The following is a 9,330-nucleotide window of genomic DNA, read 5'->3' as shown; positions in this document are numbered from 1 at the left end:
CAACTTTCACTTCCTTCCTTCCTTCCTTCCACAGCTATCTGTATTTCGGGGCAGACTTCACTGAATGATTTCTGAAGAATCAGTTTGCCATGTACATAGGCCTCTTTGGTCTTAGACTGTGAAGTATTCCTGGACCTTTTCCACTCCTGTTATTCTTGCCTCAGCGTGTGTCACAGTTTAAAGACTACAGCGGAGACTTTTATTTTGGGATGGTTTGGCCACTGAATGGGTAAAGCATAATACACTTACTGCCTGTGTTTCTGTATATTCTTTAGAGATGTATAAGGGTTTGTAGAAGTTGGCCTGTTGCCAAATTACCTGGCATTTAAATAATGACAGCAAGCATTTATATAGTCCTGTGTACCAGGTACTGTTCTAAAGGCTTTACATATATTAATTAACTCATTTAATTAAAAACATGTTAAAAATGGACCACAGTAAATACATAAGTGATAAGTTATCATTTAGCTCCCCCCACTCTCTTCCTGGATGTTCACACACTTGTGACATTCAAGAAAGGAAAAGTCTTGATAACATTTTAATTTCTCTAATGCAGGGTGGGGGGGGGGAGGGAATCACAGGGGTTGGTCTGGTATGTAACATTTCTTTGATAAGAGCTATTCTTTGATAAAAGCTATGCTTTTGGAAAGGGCTTCCCTAGTGGCTCAGTGGTAAAGAATCTGCCTGCCAATGCAGGAAATGCGGGTTCAATTCCTGGGTCAGGAATGTTCCCTGGAGAAGGAAATGGCAACACACTCCAGTATTCTTGCCTGAGAAATCCCATGGACAGAGGACCCTGGTGGGCTACAGGCCATGGGATCACAAAAGAATTGGACACAACTTAGTGACTGAAGATTATGAAACTTTGTAACATCTGACTTTAATCACTGCTCCTTGTAGAACATATGCTAGATTTGAGGTAGTAGACAAGCATACCACATTTATCTTCCTGTTTTTAGATGCAATACTGTCAACCAAATAGCTTCTTCAAAAAAAGAATAAAATGTAGGAATTTCAGGGCTTGAAAGGACTAGATAAGCAGTGCTTGAGTATTTGTGGTTGAAAGAGCTGAGTATTTTACTTGTGTAACTTAAACATTCACTTTCACGTTAAGAAAATTTCTTGTTTACATAAAGGATAGGTTGACTTGTGAGATGTTGGCAAGGGCTCATTTAGAGAAATGTTTTGCTAAAATATTGAAGATCAAAAGCAACAGACAGTAGGAAGTATAAGTGAAAAATAGGCTACAAAATTTAAAATAGCATTCAGGTTATCTTACAATAAATTATATCACCAACTCAATGAACATGAATTTGAGCAAACTCTTGGAGATAGTGAAGGACCAGAAAGCCTGGTGTGCTGCAGTCCACGGGATCACAGTCAGCCGCAACTTAGTGACTGAACAACAACATTATTTTATTATCCTCAGTATGCCAATGCAGTATTAAAGGGCTCTGACTCTGGTACCGAGGTTGTCTATAACATTAAAACTTAAATATTTATCACATATTTTGGAAAGTAGTGCCACATAGCATTTTAAGAACACTTTATGGACTCACAGGTCATTTCAGTAATATCTTATTATCTGATAGACTGGGGCTTTTCTCATTTATAAGATTAATACAAATAATTTTATTATAAAGAAAAGTTTAATATTGGATTAAGGGTCATCTTTAATGAATATAGCTGAAATCAATCCCCTCCAGCAACTGTGAATTTTCTTTTCTGCTATCGTAACACTGCAGAAAAGGGCACTAGTTCTAAAAACTTCGTGCAGAAGAAGCACTTTACTCAGAAAGACTGCAGTGTTTTGGTAGGAGCAAGTGGAATGATTGAAACTGTTTTCAGAACCCCTCTCTCTGGTCCTTGAAAATGGAGGCATCAGTGAATAAGGATATTTTGGTAGCTAATATGTATTGTACTAACTGAAATTAGTATAAATAATTACATAATACACAAATAATTACACAAATTACACAAGTAATTTCTCAAAATCTGTTTCTTAAAAACATATCCATTCTATTAATATATATGAATGGGATGACATTTATTTATTGTAGATTTCACTGTTTGTATACATGATTTATATATAAGCCATATATATATGTGTGTGTGTGTGTGTGTATATTCTTTACAATGTAACATATATGAAATATAAACCAGTATACGAAGTTTGTGTATATCTACCTAAAATGGGAAAATGTTACAAAGATATCTTAAACATATTATAAATGTCTTACTTTAGATCAAGTTAAATTTAAATATATGCAGAGGATTTGTGACTTTTTGTTTTCCTAATGCTTTAAGGAAAAGTAGGCTCATCATTTATTTTTTTTTTTGCACATTTTTATTGTTCTGTGTAAATGTAATTTGTTAATCCTGTGAAATTTGTCATAGATAAATTTGCTTGGATTATCTTGTCACCACCGTATCTGCATTCTTTTGTTCATTGCTTATTCATAATTTAACAGTCTGGCAGTGAGCCTTTTTGGGATGCTCACAAAAGATATATGACCTCTACCAGCTGCTACTATAACCTGCAGAATGCACAGCAAGACATTAGAAACGTGAGGATTCCTCTACTGATTAAAGTGCTCTTCATTTAAACAGTCTGTTCATAAGAATCTCAGGAATCTCTTGCTACCAGCAGTTTTGATTTTTTTTTCTTCCTAACAAAATTAGTTCTAACAATCGAATCTTCATTTGGTATGATTTTTTCCCATTATCCAAAGGAAGTTAATTCCTTGAGTACTGTTTCTTCTTTATAACGAAATACTTCAGTGTTTTATATTTGGGGGTATTCAGAAATGGTTTTATTGGACAAGAAAAAATGGAGTGGTGTAAATATCTCACATCCTAATTTTAGAAGAAATGGTTGGATTAATCCTACTTGAATCCAAGCACTTTATAGTTTCTACTGTAAATACCGCATATTATGTAGTATGTGGTAGATATTAAAAATAGAATGTAACTTGAAGTGTAACTGCATCTTTAGGTTTTCATTATTCTGAATTAGTTTAGCATATGAATTTGTTCTCATCCCCCTGCCCCCACCTCTCTCAAGAAATCAGCAGATCAGTTTATGAGTAATGGCTAGTTTTGCCTCTCTTCTGTGCAGGCATATGATTACGGTTCAAAATAATTCATTGCTAATCCATGCAGTATTGGTTCATCTCCATCACTCTGTTCTGTGATTAGAGCCTCAGGCCTGCTGCCTTGCTTTCCACCCTGATTTTCTTTAACTGCAACCCTTGTTTTAATATAGTTCTGTAGTCACTACTCTCCCATTCGCCCCTCTCCATTCCTCATATATATCGATTGCAGTAGATTAATATTTATTTGAAGCTATTTTTCAGACTTTGTGAAAAATGTATTCATTTCTCACTGTGAATCTTCATGTAAAGGGAGGAGGAGAGGGAAGACGTAGGATTCAGGTATGCAAGTCTTCTTATAGAATAAAGCTATTGCTTTTCAAGTCCTGATTCTTTGCTTTGGTCAATGTTGATCCTTTATACACAAAGCAGGAAGTTTCCTTTCCTTAAAAAAAAATTAGGCAGATTAAGCTACAGTGTTGACAGTTTCTCTCTACTTTGTAACAGTTCTAAAATGGCTTTCTGTATTTTCAAAGTACACGCTGCAGTCAGTACAATCACCACAGTATACATTGATCAGCTTGCATTGAATATTTTCAGACAGGGACACAAAGCTATCATTTTCGTTAACATCAGATTTTGCCAATTTTACCAGAAGGTCATCTAACAGATTTTAAAAAGACTTTGTTTCAGATCTCAGTAGTCCTGTGTTCCTTTTAATAATTACTTTCGTCTCATTGTAGCCGTGTGTTTGAAAGTGTAGGTCAATGAGGATGATTGCATTCAGAATTTCATGATCTGTGTAGTGGAACAAATTGAAAGCAAAGCCTGTATCAATCACTGTGAAGGGAGGGTTAATTGTTACCGCTTCTCAAGCCTCTGGACAGATAAACCAGTAATGAAATACTTATTGCTCTGATATGTGAATGCTAAAGGATGAAACAATGGAAACAGGAGCAGTCTTCAGAGATAACCAAAGAGGCAAAGAAAAACGAATAAACTGGATGAAGGTACAGAACTGTGTACTGCAGTAACTCTCTTAAAAGTAATATTGTTTTTAGCCTCCTACCCATCTTTTTTCTGACAGGTTAGGGCAGAATCATATATCAGGTTGCTAAAGCCAAATAAGAATATAAATGGAAAACTCTGTTTAAAAAAAGTGTAATCCTGTGCTTTACATGAAGTCTGTATATTTTATTAAAGTAATAGGTGAATCACTATATAAGGTTTCTCTTAAAAAATTAGTGATGTTACATATATTAAATATTTTACATGAGTAAATGGTGTAAATTCTGAAATATTTTAAAGGATTGTTTTATCTTTGAAGGGATTTTAGAGTTATCGGCCCATTGTAGACCAAAATATTGAGGAAATAGTGAAATACATAAGGAAATAGTAAAATGAGAATTAGTGTTACAAAAAAATCATAAGATAAAAATAAATACATTTAACCATTTCTTCTATATGAACTTAACATTTAAACATCTGGTAGTTACTTATATGTTGAAATGTATGCAAAAATATTTAGCCAAATTGAAGTCTTAGGCCCATGACAATCATCTCAACACAGTGGGTAGTTCTGAAAATTAATGAGAATGATAATACTGTAAAGACTGTTCCAGAGTTTGCCCAAATTCATTATCTAAGACTCTTGTTAAGAACATCTCAAAGAATTTTAACCAGGAAAATATATTAATGGTTCAAAAGCATTTCTAAACCTTGAATTATAAAAGTATAATGGAATTATATATGCAAGAGTTATAGTTAGCAACAGAGATAGCAGAAGGTATTATGAAGGCATATTATCCCATAACCTATACTGCTATAGGACATGGATTCATCCGTAGGGTTTAATCTCATACATTATTTTTGTTTTTTAGGACAAGAAATTGGGATCATTTAAAAAATAAAACAGAGGAATTCCTTGGTGGTCTAGTAGTTAGGACTCTCTGCTTTCACTGCCAATGGCCCAGGTTCAATCCCTGGTTGAGGAACTAAGATTCCACAAGCCACACAGCATGGCTAAAAAAAAAAAAAGTAAAAATAAAAAGGGTTTCTTCCTACTAATACAGGGAAGCTTACAGCTATAATAAGTTAAGTATATCTTTTAGCAGTCGCTTCTTATTTGATGCAAACAACTACTAACAAGATAGAAAATTCTTAGCAAAAAAAGAAAGAGCTGTGTTATACCTTTGTATTTATCTTCAGAATGTTAAGACTTTCCAAAGGCCCTTTTCTGCGAGGTATTGATGTGGCTGCATAGCAGCTTAAACAAATGACTTGGGACATAGCCCTTTTTATGACAGTAGCACCATCCTCTAGCTGATGTGATTTTGTATATTATAAAAGATAACTATGAAAGGAATTCTATAACATCCCTAGACTAGGATATTTAAACTGCTATTCAGATATGCTAGGGTGCAAGTCAGTCAGAGAGTTCTGAAAGTCAAGCTGTACCAAGGAATGTCAGATTTTGTGTACAATAGAGGGTAGGCAAAAAGCAAGAAGTGTTCAATTCAGTTCAGTTCAGTCACTCAGTCATGTCCGACTCTTTGTGACCCCATGGACTGCAGCGTGGCAGGCTTCCCTGTCCATCACCAACTCCCAGAGCCTACTCAAACTCATGTCCATCGAGTCGGTGATGCCATCCAACCATCTCATCCTCTGTTGTCCCCTTCTCCTCCCACCTTCAATCTTTCCCAGCATCAGGGTCTTTTCAAATGAGTCAGTTCTTCACATTAGGTGGCCAAAGTACTGGAGTTTCAGCTTCAGCATCAGTCCTTCCAATGAATATTCAGGACTGATTTCCTTTAGGATGGAGTGGTTGGATCTCCTTGCAGTCTAAGGGACTCTCAAGAGTCTTCTCTAACACCACAGTTCAAAAGCATCAATTCTCAGTATTCAGCTTTCTTTATAGTCCAACTCTCACATCCACACATGACTACTGGAAAAACCATAGCTTTGACTAGACGGACCTTTGTTGGCTAAGTAATGTCTCTGCTTTTTAATATGACAGGTTGGTCATAGCTTTTCTTCCAAAGAGTAAGTGTCTTTTAATTTCATGGCTGCACTCACCATCTGCAGTGATTTTTGAGCCCCCAAAATAAAGTCTCTCACTGTTTCCATTTTTTCCCCATCTATTTGCCATGAAGTGATGGGACCAGATGCCATGATCTTAGTTTTCTGCATGTTGAGTTTTAAACCAACTTTTTCACTCTCCTCTTTCACATTCATCAAGAGGCTCTTTAGTTCTTCTTTACTTTCTGCCATACAGGTGGTGTCATCTACGTATCTGAGGTTATTGATATTTCCCCCAGCAATGCTGATTCCAGCTTGTGCTTCATCCAGCCTGGCATTTCGCATGATACTCTGCATGTAAGGTAAAGAATAATCAGGGTGACAATATACAGCCTTAACATACTCCTTTCCCAATTTGGAATCAGTCTGTTGTTCCATGTCCAGTTCTAATTGTTGCTTCTTGACCTACATACAGATTTTTCAGGAGGCAGGTAAGGTGGTCTGGTATTCATATCTTTTTCAGAATTTTCCACAGTTTGTTGTGATCTACACAGTCAAAGGCTTTGGCGTAGTCAATAAAGCAGGAGTAGATGTTTTTCTGGAATTCTCTTGCTTTTTCAGTGATCCAGTGGATGGTGGCAATTTGATCTCTAGTTCCTCTGCCTTTTCTAAATCCAGCTTGAACATCTGGAAGTTCATGGTTCACGTACTGTTGAAGCCCGGCTTGGAGAATATTGAGCATTACTTTGCTTGTGTGTGAAATGAGTGCAATTGTGTAATAGTTTGAACATTCTTTGGCATTGCCTTTCTTTGGGATTGGAATGCAAACTAACCTTTTCCAGTCCTGTCGCCACTGCTGAGTTTTCCAGATTTGCTGGCATATTGAGTGCAACACTTTCACAGCATCATCTTTTAGGATTTGCAATAACTCAACTAGAATTCCATGACCTCCTCTAGCTTTGTTTATAGAGATGCTTCCTAAGGCCCGCTTGATTTCACATTCCAGGATATCTGGCTCTAGGTGAGGGATAATAAACATGTACTTAAGACAGGAGCCCATGGATATATCGAGATTGTCAGGGCAATACTTTATGAATTACTATTGGCTACTTGCTTGTTGAGTTCTAATAGAATAGCAGCTAATGGCATAAGTCTTGGTCACTGGTATGTCTTTTGTTATCTTTGTAGGAAGTTCTTTTTTACATAGATCCTTTAATCATTTACAGCCTCAGTTTCTTCATTTGTATATTGAGTTGCTAACATTTCCTTCCTGCTATAAAATTATGTGACTACATGATTTGAATAACATGAATTTATGATACAAAGTAATTGGTTGAAGTTATGTGAATTTTTATTCTGATGGTGTTAATATTTACATATATTCCTTATTTAGAAAACTATTAAATAAACTAAAGTTTTCAGATCAAATGTGATGCTTGTCAAGCAGGTTTCAATCAATAAAATATAGGATCAGATCAGATCAGTCTCTCAGTCGTGTCCGACTCTTTGCGACCCCATGAATCATACCTAAGTATTTTTCTTCTATGAAAACATCTTTTAAAGGAAACGCTTATTGCAGGAATGTCCAGAGGGGCATTGCAGAGGAAGCAGTAGGCGGTATTAAGTTATATTTTAAAGTGACACATTATGCACATGACTCAGTGTAATGCTGAAGGAAAACTCTGGAAGTGTTCAGTGATAAACACATTTGTTGGTTAAATTCAATCAAGACAGTAGAACAACTCTGGAAATATTTCAAAACCAGATGATATACCACAAAGAAAGAAGTTAATATAATATTTGATGGACAGGCCAGTGCTTAGGGGAATAACTAACCCCTGAAAATGTTGTGTGTTCCTAAAACATTTATAAAAGAATAAATTTCTGTAGTGAGGTAACAGCAACAATTTTAACCTTGTTTTTCAAAGGATCTTCCTTCTAATTCTTCTTCTTTACTTGTAAAGTTAAACTGGTTCAGTGTTTTTAGGGTATACAGTAAATCCTAAAGGAAATCAACCTGAATATTCATTGAAAGGACTGCTTCTGAAGCTGAAACTGCAATATTTTGGACACTTGATGCTAAGAGCCAACTGATTGGAAAAGGCCCTGATGCTGGGAGAGATTGAGGGCAAAAAGGAAAAGAGGGCAGCAGAGGATGAGATGATTGGATGGCATCACCGACTCAGTTCAGTTCAGTTGCTCATTCTTGTCTGACTCTGTGCTACCCCATGGACTGCAGCACACCAGGCTTCCCTGTCCATCACCAACTCTTGGAGCTTACTCAAATGCATGTCCATTGAATCGGGGATGCCATCCAACCATCTCATCCTTGTCGTCCCCTTCTCCTTCCACCTTTAATCTTTCCCAGCATCAGAGTCTTTTCAAATGAGGCAGTTCTTCACATCAGGTGGCCAAAGTTTTGGAGTTTCAGCTTCAGCATCAGTCCTTCCAATGAATATTCAGGACTGATTTCCTTTAGGATGGAGTGGTTGGATCTCCTTGCAGTCCAAGGGACTCTCAAGAGTCTTAACACCACAGTTCAAAAGCATCAATTCTTTGGTGCTCAGCTTTCTTTATAGTCCATCTGTCACATTCATACATGACTACTGGAAAAACCATAGCTTTGACTAGATGGACCTTTGTCAGCAAAATAATGTCTCTACTTTCTTTTTTAATATGCTGTTTCAGATCATATCAGATCAGTCGCTCAGTCATGTCCAACTCTTTGCAACCCCATGAATCAGCATGCCAGGCCTCCCTGTCCATCACCAACTCCCGGAGTTCACTGAGACTCACGTCCATCGAGTCAGTGATGCCATCCAGCCATCTCATCCTCTGTCATCCCCTTCTCCTCTTGCCCCCAATCCCTCCCAGCATCAGAGTCTTTTCCAGTGAGTCAACTGTTTGCATGAGGTGGCCAAAGTATTGGAGTTTCAGCTTCAGCATCATTCCTTCCAAAGAAATCCCAGGGCTGATCTCCTTCAGAATGGACGGGTTGGATCTCCTTGCAGTCCAAGGGACTCTCAAGAATCTTCTCCAACACCACAGTTCAAAAGCATCAATTCTTCGGTGCTCAGCCTTCTTCACAACTCTCACATCCATACGTGACCACAGGAAAAACCATAGCCTTGACTAGATGGACCTTTGTTGGCAAAGTAATGTCTCTGCTTTTTAATGTGCTATCTAGGTTGGTGATAACTTTCCTTCCAAGGAGTCAGTG

Source organism: Bison bison, unplaced genomic scaffold (assembly GCF_000754665.1).
Source record: "Bison bison bison isolate TAMUID 2011002044 unplaced genomic scaffold, Bison_UMD1.0 scf7180017864242, whole genome shotgun sequence".
NCBI classification, from domain to species: Eukaryota; Metazoa; Chordata; class Mammalia; order Artiodactyla; family Bovidae; genus Bison; species Bison bison.
The sequence above is the reverse complement of the archived record's forward strand: the minus strand, read 5'-3'. Positions refer to the sequence as shown.